A 17,456-nucleotide genomic window follows, 5' to 3' on the forward strand; every position below is an offset into this window, starting at 1 on the left:
TGCTTCATCCTCTCATCATTGAGGAAATCCCAACACAGCTCACAAGTACTAGTAAGAATTTCTGGCGTCATTGCCGAGATACATCATTAAAACCAATCAAGTACCTTCACACAAACTATCATCTGCTTACTCTTATTTCTATTTGCCTTTGCTTCTCAATTTCATATCCCCCACTTCTCATAAAAAAATACAAAAAATATATTTTCTATGCTATTTTTCTCGTTTGCTTGCTTTGTCGCGATGTCTCAGGATAAAATATTTGATCCTTATTATAAAAGGTTGGCATAAATTGAGAACATCACTAAAAACTTTATGTTTTCACAATTTGAGCATAATAGACTCTTCAGTGAGGAATTTAAAGAACATTCTACCTTGCTGGATGCTATTAGTTCACATCTATGATTATTCTTATAACTAACTAATGATGTGACCTCAAAGTATATAAATCGGTTGGGTCTATTCAACACAGGTGTTCTTCTAACAATGTGCCCTCAATGTGGTCGGCATGCTCGTTACATTAGTTAGCCCATGATCTGGAAAACAGAAACCATCATGCAACACTTGATCTAGTATTAGAGGCGAGACTAGGAATCTATTTTACCGTTTATTATTCCATACAAGGGCATGATTTTTCCTCTCGGCCTCTTGGATATACACACTCAAGAACCGTTTCAACTAAAGCAAAAAATATAAAAATTAATTACGAATATGGAAATAAACAGTAACAATTATAATTGTCTCTAAGGCAAATTTCCTTCAACATCGACCCTCCCGAGTTGTCTACCTCTATACCATCTGGTGCTGCCTGGGGTTGGAGGCCCTCGTGCTGATGGGTGTCCATCAAGACCTGAGAGCCACGAGCTGACGGTGGGCTGAGCTGGGTCGCTAGTAGGCCATTGTCAAGCCGCTCCTCTGCAGGTTGCCGTAATGGGTAGGGAGCTGACATGGTGGCATCACACTTAGCTCGCCTCACACTGCTACCAGTGCTCATGCGGGCTATCGCCTGCAATCCAACAAGTCAAGACCCTATAAGCTAGCTTATCTACTAAGGAAACTTGCCATGCAAGTGCCTTCCTCTGCAAGGTATTTTTGAGATAAGCTTTTTGTGGTGAAGTAGCCTGGTGAACAAGGAGTCTAGCAAACTTGTGAAGCAAGATTACTTATGGGCTAAGAAAAAGATTGCTCTATATAGCCTCCCTTGGGAGTGTATTAGACACAACAACACCGCAAATGTGCGAAGTAGCTCATTTGATCTTGTACAAGAATCCACAAAGTTTAATGAGAAAGATCTCCAAGAATCGCACCCTACATATTGTGTTCATTTTGTGAAGGTTCGGTCGTTTGGGCTTTATATATGAAGCCTGGTGAAAGCTTCGTTTGAAAACAAAAATTTCCCTCAATAGTTCGTGTCTCCAGCTAGCCCATCCTCTCCTTTTGTTTTATATACTAAGAGCATCTACAACCGAACTCGCAAATACGTAACCCTAAGAGCCCGCGGACGCGCCCAAACGCTACCCCTGACAGCGCCGATCGGGCCCTCATATATATTGCTGGACAGCCACACTCCTCATATGTAAAGACCCAAATCCATGAAAATCCATGAAGGTTGGTCATACAGATGAATAGTACTCATAAAGAACAATTGTTCGTACTGAAATTATATAATTCAAACATAAGAATTGTTTGAAGTGCACAACTCAAACACTAAAATTCTGGGTTTCCATTGTGGGTCCACATATGCTCCACAACATTATTAGGTAGTTGCCCGTGCATATTTGATCTCCAAGATTCTGATGCATCTTCAAAAAATTCATAATATGGTCTACATGTTGTTTTAGGTTGTATCCTTGTTCTCTATGCTTCGCAAAATCATGGGTTCGGGGTTGCCCCTTAACCATCGTCGTCAACAATCATATTGTACAAAATAACACAACATGTCACCAGCTGCCACAAAGTATCTGATTTCCACATATTGCAGCTCCACAAACAATACCCCAGTGAGCTTGGAGCACTCCAAATACCCTCTCTACATCCTTCCTAGTTGTTTCTTGCATTGTAACAAAGTGGATTTGTCTGTTCCCATGGTGTTGTCCACTGAGGATAGATGCCATCGGCAAGGTCGTATCCGATGCCGTAGTCATGCCCGTTGATGGTGTAGTTGCACATCGGCCCATTGCAAGTGTCCTAGTCACGGAAGATTGCTATAGCATATTGATGTTGTTGTGAGAACCAGGTATGCCAAAGAAAGCATGACTAGTCCACAAGTCCCTTGATACCACTGCTTCAAATATGATGGTGGTCTCTTTGGTATGACCTTGGTACATCCTGCACAAACTCCTGGGATAGTTATTCTATTACCAATGCATGCAATCAACTGAAGCAAGCATACCGAAAAACTTGTTGCCGCTCCAATAGACATCAACCTTTTGGTATCTTCCACATTTGGGTCTCTCATGTACTCTGTTCCAAACATCATGGTGAGGGACAATCTTACAGTGGTCTTAAGGCATATGCTCTCCCCCATCTGGACCATCTCACCAACACATCGGCGGTGATACCTAATGTGAAAATCCTCAGAGCAGCCGTGCATTTCTGCTTTAGATAGAACGGGAGTTGTCTGCAATAATCTGTGTTGAGCCTGAAGTAGGAATCACGTGCCTCCAGTCCCTCCACCATATGCACATATGTAAGTGTCGACGAAAAATGACTCAAAGAATGTTGGTTCGGGTTGAAGTGGTCCTTGTAGAGAAGCCGTGAGCCAGTGACCCTATCCTAGTTAAAACTCCTCTGGCCTTGACCGAACGTTTGAAGTTCAGAATGTACTCCATCTCCCTGTCCATTTCCTCTTGGATGGTCATGATGATCATCATCTTGGTATCTTCGTTCCACTCCAACAAATTGAAGAACTCATTTTGCATCAGTTAATCAAGCTCCTTGTGTCCATACTCCTCATCCTGCGAAGTATCAGAACCCGTTGTTATGACTAGAAAAGAATAAAAAAAGATCGGACAATTTGTCGAAGATATAGAGGGCAAACGCTAGGAGAGGGGCGGCACGGAGAGACGAGGAAAAGGGCTGGTCCGACAACGTCGAAGGGAGGGAGGGATATGACGTGACGGCGGACACATTCGGGCTCCTTGTATCCATCCCAGAAATGGGCTTTATACGGAGGGTGCCGGTCAGCCCGGACGTATAGAGCCGGTTTCTGAAGCACAGCCGAGTTGCAATTTTGACCGGTCACTTGATTGGATGTCCGTCCGGACGTGAGTGTGGAAATAGATGCTCTGACAGACTAGATCTACAAAATTCATGTTAAAATAAAGTGCTTGTGGGATGCACGATGTGTAATAAATACTGTTTTTCTTGATTCTTGTTCCCCGTCGCATCCCATCCCATGTGGCTAAGGCATGTGGGGTTGTTCTTTCGTTGGCTGGTGCCCCGTAGTGTACTATTAGATGGCCCGAAAGAGGTGGGATCAATCGTACACACATCGACTTAGCAACAAACACGCGCACCCTGAAGACGCCCTCCTAAATCGCTGATCCATACGTAGGTAGGTGCGTCTGATCCATGGCCACCGCCAAGTCCACGGCGGCTCTGGCAGTACTTGTGCTGGTGGCGTCGCTGGTGTCTGTGGCAGAAGCATCGGCCTGCCAGGACCTGTTTAATGGCCGGTGCAGGGGCATTTCCAGGAGTATGAGTCGTATCAGGACTTGCTGCGACCTCGCAGGCAAGACAGACGACACGGACTGCGTGTGCAAGTACAGGGATCATTACCCGGAGGCGCTGCAGCCGTTGTTTCGTGCATCCTGCCCGGCGGGCCGCGGATGCAAACGGCCTGGAACATCTTCTGCTTAATGCAATGCAGCTCGCCCTTCTGCTTTTGCCTTTCATTCAGTTTCCTTACTCTTGTATCAGAGACGCGCTTCCATGCTTTTTTTGATTTGCTTATCACATGTGTCACGTGTACGCGCTTCCTTACTCTTGCATTAGAGGCGTGCACATTGTCACACTGTTCTTCGATCATGAGTTAGCTCTTTCTTATTTATTTTGTATTTACGTGGTCTATTGTGGCTGGCTTGTGGTGCGTTACACATTGGTTGGGCTGGCACTTAATTGTGATCGTGTTGTTAATTATGCTTGCGTTGTTTCCTTCTGTCGGTATGATTGACTTGGTGCAAACGGTATGTGGTATTACTGGTGAAAGGAGCTATTGGGTGGGTCCTGGAGCCGCTGTTTTCCTCTCGTACCTGGCGGCTGCAACCCTAGCCGCCGCCAGGGGCCGATCTTCCAACGCCGTTCTCCGGCGGCTCCCCTCCGCCGGCGACTTCGGTCGTTGGTGGTGAGGGGGGTCGCCGGATTCACACGTGTGGATCGTTTTTACTCATCCGAAGTCTAGGTTTTTAGGTTGTTCATCGTTTTTGCTTCGGCGGCGACGATGACGACGCTGAATAAATATTCTTCGGATCCTTTCCTGACGAGGCCATCGGTCCTATGGTTGGGGATGGGTTTGGAAATCAGTCTGTTCAAGCAAGGATGGCGTGGCGGCGGCGGCATCCTCGTGAAGGACCTGTGTCCTCGGGCTCCGTCGTTGCGACGACGTTTGCTCCAGCGTCGGCGTGGAGTTTGGGAGGTAGTCCAGGAGCGGATGCAGATTGCGGTCTGCATCGACAACATCTGGAAGACGGAACATGTGCTGGGTTCGTGGTTCGTGGAAGACAGGTATGGTTTCCTCCTTCGGCGTCTTAGCCGTGGTGGGGTGCCAGATCTGGAGTTCGATGGCGTGTCCGGGGTGTTGCCCCGGTCTGATCCGTTCAACGGCAATGGCTTCACTTTTGGTGAGCCACCTTGGAGGTCCGCAAAGCTGCATATTAGCGATGGAGCCTCATCGAGCTCGGATGAGGAGGTGATCCGTCATTCTTTTTTTCGGTGGCTGCTGTGGTGGTGCCGGAGGCAGTTGACGGGCGTTAGTGTCAAGCTCAGAGATGTTTTGCTATCTTCTCAGTTTTGTCATGTCGGTTATTACGTGACTTGTACTTTGTTCTTTATGATATGAATGAGACACGTATTACCATGCAAAAAAAAAGATATGCGCTCGTGTGGGAGTTGGTTTTCCTAACCGCCCGACACTTAGCGTCTAGCGTTGAAACAAACATCGCCTAGTAATTTAGTGATATTTTTTAATTTCTCTATAAGCGCCCATATAAGCGTTCTGCATTGGAGAGCATGTACAATGCGGTGCTAAGGATGGGCGCTAGGGATCATAATCCGGGCCGTTTCACTCGTCAGGAGAATTTTTCCTGGCGCCTGCTTGGCAGCGCTGCCAACTCTGGCAGCGGGCACTCCAGTTGACATGGTACTGAATTTATGGGAGAGAACTAGCACCCCACAACATCTCAGCGTTGGAAGTTGAGGCGCTTGTGCTGGCACTACAGTATTTTTTCAATTTTTAATCCTTAAGCACCTATACAAGCGCCTCTTCAATGGACATGCTCTTAGACAGCAAAGCTCACTCTTATAAACGGCGCCATATGGAGCTTAGTAACTTATTAGATAACATTTTACTTTCTTTACCTACTAAACAAGTGCACGTCTGTCCGCCAGTCGCAGCTAAAAAAACGCAGCTTGGTCCCGGGCGGCTCCTCCAGCCGAACCATGGCCTCCCACGGTTCCCTCCCCTCCTCCCTCCACCCTCGCCGTCATCAGAGGGCACGACCAGGCGAAGCCTGGCTAGCGACACTGGTGGCGAGGCCCTCTCGTCCTCTCGCGTGGGGAGACCGGCGCGGGCCGGTGTCTTCGGCTAGGGCGTGGTGCAACACAGGCGACACGGCGTGTTGGTTCTCTAGCCCATGGCGCATGGCAGGCGTGCCTGGAGCCTCTCCTTGCCGACGGTGGCTCCTCTAGTTCAGTCGGGTTGGACTGGTTCGGGCCATGTGCCCGGATTTGCTTCTCCTTACAAGGTCGTTCCTTCTACGTTGGTGTGCGTCTCCGACAAGTTCTTCTGTCGCCTGCTCTCCTAGTTCAAGAGACTACCGCTGAGGAAAAATACTATGCCCGGATCTGTTGGCAGATGGTGCGGCAACATCTATGGACGCCGCTAACCTCCTTGGAGGGCATCATCACAGTGGCGGTCCCGTCGAGATTGAAGGGAATCCTTGGGTTTGGCTTGCTAGTCCGGACTGTGTCGGCATGTGGCATCGTCTACCTTCTTGGAGGCACTATTTCGGAGCACATATCTGCCGGATATCTCACAAAGGCGTAGCCGCGTTGGGTCACCTAGTAAACTCACTGAGAAGGGTCATTTTCTCTAGGGGGGAACCCTGAATCTAAGTCTCCTTGATTGAATGATGGGGGCTTCTGGCATTACACCCCCTCTTGGGGCATTATTCCTAGAGTTGGCTGAAACGGGTCCTGAGGTGGAGCGCAGTTGTATCAACCGAGTCGTCTTGATGGACGAGCGCAAGGCATTGGCATTATTTGGCGTTGTGGCGGTGCCGACAGCTGACCGACCTGATAGGGATGATGAAGATCTCTCTCCGGGAGATGGATGAACAGTTTTATGGTGGTGGCAGCTTCTGAAGAGTGTGTAGGTGGTTTATGCTTCATAATTTCACACCAAACTAGATTAAAGGGCTGACTCCATCGGGGTTTCACAACAGGGATCTCACGCAACATGTCAAGCTAAAACCTGGTTCACAGTGTCTTGAATACAAAATCTGGCTCCAAGAATATCTCAATACCTTGTTTACATCGAAATGTGCTACTGCAAAGAAGTCGTTCGCAATCACAGCTTCTCATGAGACGAAGAACCACTTAACTGCTTGCGGATACAATGTACTTAAAATAAGGAATAGCTACTCATCATATGATCCAAATATTTCTGTACATACGAATGTATGTATTAAACATATGGATATTATTTATTTATTTCTAGCGCCATATGTTTTTATTAGATTAGATTTCGTGGGCCCCAATAGATGGGGATTACTTAAGAAAGTTTCAAAGAATGAAATTATCTAGTGCAAAATTCTGCATAGTCCTTTTGGTGAAATTATGTAGTGCAATATCCTACACAGACCTTTTTGGAGAAGAAACTATTATCCTTGTAAAAAAATTCAAGGACGTCGACTATCATTTAAATTCCTACCTAATTTATGGCAAGTATCGAATTGGCCACTTTTGTCTAAATCATATACTCCAGTCATTTGGAAATACATGTATTTTAGAAATAGGTATGGTCGCCAACATGAAACTTTGATTGTTGCTTTTCATATAAAAAAAATTGTTGTCAAATGTATAGATTGCAGTATTACATTTTTTACAACAAATATCATGATTTTATTTTTCATCTAACCGATATTACAATTCACATACGTATTGTGAGTCAAAGCTTTTAAAAATTAACTTTTCATTTCTAGAGCAACATCTATTTCCAAACGGGGGAACATTTTTCTTCGACAGCTAGCAGTTAAATATTGTTCCTATTAGGAGGCCTTACAAATAGGAGACCTCATTTAATTATTTGATGAATGAGAAATTGTTATTCACCCGCAAAAAAGAGAAAATTTTATTTTTGCAAGAATATAACTGCTACCTATAAATCAGATGTAAATTAATGGTTGGCCAGAGCTTGGCAGGACCTACCAGGAGCTTGGCCAGGACCTACCAGGAGCTGCCACATTGCCAGTAATCTATGCCGACGGCCGTGCGGCATACCTTTCACGGCGTCAACTCACCGCCTGTCAGTGGACCGCCGGGCCCACGTGTATGCTGACAGCCCCTCTATGCCGACGGGGACTGTCGGCACAATGCATGGTATGCCGACGGCCTTTCGTTGACGATGGTATGCCGATGGCCTTTCGTTGACGATGGTATGCCGACGGCGTTCCTATACAGACGGTGGCAGCTAGGCCATCGGCATATCTCCATATATGCCTATGGCCCTGTCTGTTGTTGCCGCGCCCAAAACCCTAGCTAGCCCTAACTCGGCTCTACCTCTCTCTCTCTCTGCGATGCTAACCGAGGAAGAAGAAGACCGGAGGAGGGAGAGGGACACAGGGGCACGGTGGTTTTTCCCGGCGCAACGACGCCAACTCCACGAGCTCGTACTGGACACCACAACCATTACAATGCGCCCATAGTGGGCTTTATACCCGGGGCACAAACTCCACGTCTGCACCGCCCGAGCGCTCGGTCCGGCCAGCTCTGGCCGCGTCCACCCTATGCATGATCGCGCCCAGGACGCGGCGAGCCCGCAACGGCCGCGACTTGGTCACCCTGACCTGCTCGCCAACGGCTGCACCTGGTCCGGCACCGCACATGCACACACAGCGCGCGCCCTACTCTAGTCTACACAGGCACACACGCACGCCCGCCACGCTCCCAATCTGTCCCGCGCGCGCATGCACGCACGCCCTATGCAATCGCCGTGGCTTATTTACCAACACATACCCCCCCAAAGCCATGGCCTAGAGGAGTCGTCGTCCTCGACTCTAGTGTCAGCCAGCAGTGCCCGCTCCGCCGCAGGTGTCTTTCGCAGCTCCGGGCATTCGCGCTTGAAGTGGCCGCGCTCGCCACATTTGTAGCAGCACCCGCGCCTGTTGCCGCCGCTCCCCGACGGTACGCTGCGCCCGTTGTCGTCGTCCTGTGCTCCGCCTTGCTACCGCTCCCGCGCCCGCCACTGCGCCGCCGTGAATAGCAGCTGTCCGTCCACCCGCTGGCTCTGTCCTGCCATGGACGCCGAACTCGCTCGTCGAACGCGCGCAACCGCCCAAGCGCTTCGTCCAACGCCATCGTCGTCACGTCATGGAACTGCTCGATGCCGGCGACGATGGGGAAGAAACGATCTGGCACCGTATCCTGCAGCTTTTTGATGAGCGCTGCGTCGCCCAGCGTCTCCCTATGGTTGGCGTACCTCGCCGTCATCACCGCGAGTCTCCCGGCGTACACGTCGAGCTCCTCACCGACCGCCATCTTCAGGCGGTCAAATTCCCCGCGCAGCATCGCCAGCCTCGCCGCGCGTACCCGATCGGCGCCGACGAACCTCACCTTCAGGGAGTCCCATACCTCACTGGCGGTGAGCTTCGTTGCCATCTGCAGCAGCACGTCCTCCGGCAACGCCCCAAGCAGCAACGTGCGCGCCGTCTTTTCCTTCTGCGCATTCACCGCCGCGTCGCCCGGAGCCACCACCTCCCACACGGTGTGCACGTCGAGGATGGCCTGCGCCATGATGGCCCAGACCATGTAGTTGTCCGCGGTCAGCATCGGCATCGCCATCATCGCCGACCCGCCCACTACTCCGCCATGCGGCACGATCACCATTGCCGCCGGCGAGCTCCAACCAAAGCTCTGATGCCAATTGTTATTGCCGCGCCTGAAACTCTAGCTACCCCTAGCTTTGATCTACCTCTCTCTCTGCGATGCGAACCGAGGAAGAACAAGACCGGAGGAGGAAGAGGGACACGGGGACACGATGGTTTTTCCCGGCGCAACGACGCCAACTCCATGAGCTCGTACTTGACACCACAGCCATTACAACGCGCCCCTCGCGGGCTTTATACCCGGGGCAAAGGCTGGGCACGAACCCCATGTCTGCACCCGCCCGAGCGCTCGGTCCGGATCGCTCTGGCCGAGTCCACCCCGCGCATGATCGCGCCCAGGACGCGGCGAGCCCGCAACGGCCCTGACTCGGTCACCCTGGCCTGCTCGCCAATGGCTGCACCTTGTATGGAGCCACGCATGCACACACAGCGCGCGCCCTACCCGTCTACACACGCACACACACACGCTCGCCACGCTCCTGATCTGTCCCGTGCGCACGCACGCGCGGCCGATGCGATCGCCATGGCTTATTTGCCAACACCGCCGGCATAGATTTGGCCATCAGGACCGATGCTTATTCTGGTAGTGAAGTATGCATAATATTTTTCAAATATAGGAACCATGCATTTAGATATCATACCAGAATACAATGACCCACGTCTATCTTGTAAGCAGTCCCTGGAAGAAATAAACACGTCAGCATTCATGCATGCACGAGCGATGAGTGTGATGCCGACGAACTGGAACAGGATACAAAATATAGGCGCATGCGTATGACGAGTGTGATGATGACGACGAATGGTTTGTGATGCATGGATCGACAGAAACATGTATAAGTCATGAAGAAAGCAATAGCAACATTCTAAACGATCAAGTGCTAGGCTAACGGAATGGGTCATGTCAATCACATCATTCTCCAAATGATGTGCTCCCGTTAATCAAATGACAACACATGTCTATGGTTAGGAAACATAACCATTTTTGATTAATGAGCTAGTCAAGTAGAGGCATACTAGTGACGTTTATGTTTGTCTATGTATTCACACATGTATCATGTTTCCGGTTAATACAATTCTAGCATGAATAATAAACATTTATCATGATATTTCCTTCAGTCTCCCACTTGCACTAGAGTCAATAATCTAGATTACACAGTAATGATTCTAACACCCATGGAGTCTTAGTGCTGATCATGTTTTGCTCGTGGAAGAGGCTTAGTCAACGGGTCTGCAACATTCAGATCCGTATGTATCTTGCAAATCTCTATGTCTCCCACCTGGACTTGGTCCCGGATGGAATTGAAGCGTCTCTTGATGTGCTTGGTCCTTTTGTGAAATCTGGATTCCTTCGCCAAGGCAATTGCACCAGTATTGTCACAGAAGATCTTCATTGGTCCCGATGCACTAGGTATGACACCTAGATCGGAAATGAACTCTTTCATCCAGACTCCTTCATTTGCTGCTCTGAAGCAGCTATGTACTCCGCTTCACATGTAGATCCTGCCACGACGCTTTGTTTAGAACTGCACCAACTTACAGCTCCACCGTTTAATAAAAACACGTATCCGGTTTGCGATTTAGAATCGTCCGGATCAGTGTCAAAGCTTGCATCGACGTAACCATTTACGACTAGCTCTTTGTCACCTCCATATACGAGAAACATATCTTTAGTCCTTTTCAGGTATTTCAGGATGTTCTTGACCGCTGTCCAGTGATCCACTCCTGGATTACTTTGGTACCTTCCTGCCAAGCTTATTGCTAAGCATACGTCAGGTCTGGTACACAGCATTGCATACATGATAGAGCCTATGGCTGAAGCATAGGGAATATTTTTCATTTTCTCTCTATCTTCTACTGTGGTTGGGCATTGAGTCTGACTCAACTTCACACCTTATAATACAGGCAAGAACCCTTTCTTTGCCTGATCCATTTTGAACTTTTTCAAAACTTTATCAAGGTATGTGTTTTGTGAAAGTCCAATTAAGCGTCTTGATCTATCTCTATAAATCTTGATGCCCAATATGTAAGCAGCTTCACGGAGGTCTTTCATAGAAAAACTTTTATTCAAGTATCCCTTTATGCTATCCAGAAATTCTATATCATTTCCAATTAATAATATGTCATCTACATATAATATCAGAAATGCTACGGAGCTTCCACTCACTTTCTTGTAAATACAGGCTTCTCCAAAAAGTCTGTATAAAACCATATGCTTTGATCACACTATCAAAGCATTTATTCCAACTCCGAGATGCTTGCACCAGTCCATAAATGGATCGCTGGAGCTTGCACACTTTGTTAGCACCTTTTGGATCGACAAAACCTTCTGTTTGCATCATATACAACTCTTCTTCCAGAAATCCATTCAAGAATGTAGTTTTGACATCCATTTGTCAAATTTCATAATCATAAAATGCAGCAATTGCTAACATGATTCGGACAGACTTAAGCATCGCTACGGGTGAGAAAGTCTCATCGTAGTCAACCCCTTGAACTTGTCGAAAACCTTTCGCAACAAGTCAAGCTTTATAGACAGTTACATTACCATCTGCGACAGTCTTCTTCTTAAAGATCCATTTATTCTCAATGGCTTGCCGATGGTCGGGCAAGTCAACCAAAGTCCATACTTTGTTCTCATGCATGGATCCCATCTCAGATTTCATGGCTTCTAGCCATTTTGCGGAATCTGGGGTCATCATCTCTTCCTCATAGTTCGTAGGTTCGCCATGGTAAAGTAACATGACTTCCAGAATAGGATTCCCGTACCACTCTGGTGCGGATCTTACTCTGGTAGACCTACGAGGTTCAGTAGAAACTTGATCTAAAGTTTCATGATCAATATCATTAGCTTCCTCACTAATTGGTGTAGTTGTCACAGGAACCAGTTCTTGTGATGGACTACTTTCCAATAAGGGAGCAGGTACAGTTACCTCATCAAGTTCTACTTTCCTTCCACTCACTTCTTTCGAGAGAAACTCCTTCTCTAGAAAGGATCCGAATTTAGACCCGACAATCTTGCCCTCAGATCTGTGATAGAAGGTGTACCCAACAGTCTCTTTTGGGTATCCTATGAAGACACATTTCTCCCATTTGGGTTCGAGCTTATCTGGTTGAAGTTTCTTCACATAAGCATCGCAGCCCCAAACTTTAAGAAACGACAACTTTGGTTTCTTGCCAAACCACTGTTCATGAGGTGTCGTCTTAACGGATTTTGATGGTGCCCTATTTAAAGTGAATGTGGCCGTCTCTAAAGCATAACCCCAAAACGATAGCGGTAAATCACTAAGAGACATCATAGATCGCACCATATCTAGTAAAGTACGATTACGACATTCGGACACACCATTTCGTTGTGGTGTTCCGGGTGGCGTGAGTTGCGAAACTATTCCGCATTGTTTCAAATGTAAACCAAACTCGTAACTCAAATATTCTCCTCCACAATCAGATCGTAGAAATTTTATTTTCTTATTACGATGATTTTCCACTTCACTCTGAAATTCTTTGAACTTATCAAATGTTTCAGACTTGTGTTCCATTAAGTAGATATACCCATATCTTCTCAAATCATCTGTGAAGGTGAGAAAATAATGATACCCGCCGCGAGCCTCAATATTCATTGGACCACAAACATCAGTATGTATGATTTCAAACAAATCAGTTGCTCGCTCCATAGTTCCAGAGAATGGCGTTTTAGTCACCTTGCCCATGAGGCACGGTTCGCAAGTACCAAGTGATTCATAATCAAGTGATTCCAAAAGTCCATCAGTATGGAGTTTCTTCATGCGCTTTATACCGATATGACCTAAACGGCAGTGCCACAAATAAGTTGCACTATCATTATCAACTCTGCAGCTTTTGGTTTCAACAGTATGAATATGTGTATCACAACTATCGAGATTCAATAAAAATAGACCACTCTTCAAGGGTGCATGACCATAAAAGATATTACTCATATAAATAGAATAACCATTATTCTCTGATTTAAATGAATAACCGTCTTGCATCAAACAAGATCCAGATATAATGTTCATGCTCAACGCTGGCACCAAATAATAATTATTTAGGTCTAAAACTAATCCCGATGGTAGATGTAGAGGTAGCGTGCCGACTGCGATCACATCGACTTTGGAACCATTTCCCACGTGCATCGTCACCTCGTCCTTAGCCAATCTTCGCTTAATCCGTAGTCCCTGTTTCGAGTTGCAAATATTAGCAACAGAACCAGTATCTAATACCCAGGTACTACTGCGAGTATTAGTAAGGTACACATAATAACATGTATATCACATATACCTTTGTTTACTTTGCCATCCTTCTTATCCGCCAAATTCTTGGGGAAGTTCCGCTTCCAGTGTCCAGTCTGCTTGTAGTAGAAGTACTTAGTCTCAGGCTTAGGTCCAGACTTGGGTTTCTTCTCTTGAGCAGCAACTTGTTTGCTATTCTTCTTGAAGTTCCCCTTCTTCTTCCCTTTTCCCTTTTGCTTGAAACTGGTGCTCTTGTTGACCATCAAAACTTGATGCTCCTTCTTGATTTCTACCTCCGTGGCTTTTAGCATTGCGAAGAGCTCGGGAATAGTCTTGTCCATCCCTTGCATATTATAGTTCATCACGAAGCTCTTGTAGCTTGATGGCAGTGATTGAAGAATTCTGTCAATGACATTATCATCAGGAAGATTAACTCCCAGTTGAATCAAGTGATTATTATACCCAGACATTTTGAGTATGTGTTCACTGACAGAACTATTCTCCTCCATCTTGCAGCTATAGAACTTATTGGAGACTTCATATGTCGGAGTAATGGGCCACGGGTAGGCTGACCCGAGCCCGAGAACCTTTCAAGACATCGGGGCAGGCCGCGCCCCTCAAAGTCGAGTCTCAGATGACGACTCCCAGATGAACCGAGTCTCAGATGACGACTCCCAGAAAGCCGAGTCTCAGATGACGACTCCCAGATGAACCGAGTCTCAGATGACGACTCCCAGATGAGCCGAGTCTCAGATGACGACTCCCAGATGAGCCGAGTCTCAGATGACGACTCCCAGATGGGCCGACTCATGGCCGGCGACTCCCAGATGGGCCGACTCATGGCCGGCAACTTCCAGAGGAGCCGGCTATGGAGAGTCGGCCCACGACTCTACACTCATTACGGGTGCGACCACGGCGTGGCCGTCACCTCCTGCTTGCGAGGAGCCGGCGTGGCTACAGTGTGCCGTACCGCCGGAGATCTCCGGCGTGGCTCGGCACTGTAGCCATGACAGACCTGACCTCGGCCAATGTGCGCGGCGCACTGTGGCCACGATGGCCTACCTATACGGCTCAGAGGCGGCGGACTCACCAGTCAGTGAGAGCTAGAAGACGACGGATACACTCCGAAGGCGGCCCCGTGGGAGTCGGCTCCCCGGAGTCGGCCAGCCCCTCTCACGGGTCCCACGCGCCATTAACCAGACAAGATGGGGAGCAACGACAGTGATCACCCGATAGACGGCGGCACTGTTGCCACGACCCAATGACCAAGCCTGCGCCATCAGAGGCACGGCTACAATGCCGAACTCGCCGGCGGGGCCCGCAAGTCGGCGGGCCCCATTAGTCGGCGGAGAAGACGGCGACCTGTGAGACAGACGGCTGGGACCCGTGCCCAGCCGGATTACCATTGTATCCCCGGGGGGTAGGCCTATATAAACACCCCGGGGCACCCATGCAAAGGGTTCGCTGCCATTAGCCTTAGACCCGATCGTATAGGAAGAAGAGGGCTAGCCTTGCCTCCTTCTACCTCCAGAATACAGCTCTAGGAGCAACCTTGTAGTCACTATGCCTTAGTGATCATGCGGAGACCCTGCAGAGCAGCAGTAGGGGTGTTATCTCCCCGGAGAGCCCCCGAAGCTGGGTAAGATTCGCCGGCGTGCATGCCTTCGCCTAATCCCGTTTCCTGGCACCGGCGACGTTCTACTCGCTCCCACCATGATAAGCCATCCTTTGGCATACGTCGCACCCAACCCCCGACATCATATCTCTCAATCCGGGCATTTGCTTGAAATATTAACTTCAACTCCTGGAACATCTCATATGCTCCATGACGTTCAAAACATCGTTGAAGACCCGATTCTAAGCCGTAAAGCATGGCACATTGAACTATCGAGTAGTCATCAGCTTTGCTCTGCCAGACGTTCTTAACGTCGTTAGTTGCATCAGCAGCAGGCCTAGCACCCAGCGGTGCTTCCAGGACGTAATTCTTCTGTGCAGCAATGAGGATAATCCTCAGGTTACGGACCCAGTCCATGTAATTGCTGCCATCATCTTTCCACTTTGCTTTCTCAAGGAGCGCATTAAAATTCAACTGAACAACAGCACGAGCCATCTATCTACAACAAACATAGACAAGCAAAATACTATCAGGTACTAAGTTCATGATAAATTTAAGTTCAATTAATCATATTACTTAAGAACTCCCACTTAGACAGACATCTCTCTAGTCATCTAAGTGATCACGTGATCCAAATAAACTAAACCATGTCCGATCATCACGTGAGATGGAGTAGTTTCAATGGTGAACATCACTATGTTGATCATATCTAATATATGATTCACGTTCGACCTTTCGGTCTCCGTGTTCTGAGGCCATATCTGTTATATGCTAGGCTCGTCAAGTTTAACCTGAGTATTCCGCGTGTGTAACTGTTTTGCACCCGTTGTATTTGAACGTAGAGCCTATCACACCCGATCATCACGTGGTGTCTCAGCACGAAGAACTTTCGCAACGGTGGATACTCAGGGAGAACACTTCTTGATAATTTTTAGTGAGAGATCATCTTAAAATGCTATCGTCAATCAAAGCAAGATAAGATGCATAAAGGATAAACATCACATGCAATCAATATAAGTGATATGATATGGCCATCATCATCTTGTGCTTGTGATCTCCATCTCCGAAGCACCGTCGTGATCACCATTGTCACCGGCGCGACACCATGATCTCCATCGTAGCATCATTGTCGTTACGCCATCTATTGCTTCTACGACTATCGCTACAGCTTAGTGATAAAGTAAAGCAATTATAGGGCGTTTGTATTCCATACAATAAAGCGACAACCATATGGCTCCTGCCAGTTGCCGATAACTTCGGTTACAAAACATGATCATCTCATACAATAAAATATAGCATCACGTCTTGACCATATAACATCACAACGTGCCCTGCAAAAACAAGTTAGACGTCTTCTACTTTGTTGTTGCAAATTTTACATGGCTGCTATGGGCTGAGCAAGAACTGTTCTTACCTACGCATCAAAACAACAACGATAGTTCGTCAAGTTAGTGCTGTTTTAAGCTTCGCAAGGACCGGGCGTAGCCACACTCGGTTCAACTAAAGTTGGAGAAACAGACACCCGCTAGTCACCTGTGTGCAAAGCACGGCGGTAAAACCAGTCTCGCATAAGTATACGCGTAATGTCGGTCCGGGCCGCTTCATCCAACAATACCGCTGAACCAAAGTATGACATGCTGGTAAGCAGTATGACTTGTATCGCCCACAACTCACTTGTGTTCTACTCGTGCATATAACATCAACACATAAAACCTGGCTCGGATGCCACTGTTGGGGAACGTAGTAATTTCAAATATTTCCTACGCACACGCAAGATCATGGTGATGCATAGAAACGAGAGGGGAGAGTGTTGTCCACGTACCCTCGTAGACCGTAAGCAGAAGCGTTATGACAACGCGGTTGATGTAGTCGTACGTCTTCACGATCCGACCGATCCAAGCACCGAACGTACGACACCTCCGAGGTCAGCACACGTTCAGCTCGATGACGATCTCCGGACTCCGATCCAGCAGGGTGTCGGGGATGAGTTCCGTCAGCACAACGGCGTGGTGACGATGATGATGTTCTACCAACGCAGGGCTTCGCCTAAGCACCGCAACGATATGACCGAGGTGGAATATGGTGGAGGGGGGCACCGCACACGGCTAAGGAACGATCACGAAGATAACTTGTGTGTCTAGAGGTGCCCCTTGCCCCCGTATATAAAGGAGGGAGGGGGAGGTGCGGCCGGCCCCCCAGGGGTGCGCCTGGAGGAGTCCTACTCCCACCGGGAGTAGGACTCCCCCCTCTTGCCTGGGTGGAGAAGGAAAGGGGGGC

This window comes from Triticum dicoccoides, chromosome 4B (assembly GCF_002162155.2).
Source record: "Triticum dicoccoides isolate Atlit2015 ecotype Zavitan chromosome 4B, WEW_v2.0, whole genome shotgun sequence".
Lineage (NCBI taxonomy): Eukaryota > Viridiplantae > Streptophyta > Magnoliopsida > Poales > Poaceae > Triticum > Triticum dicoccoides.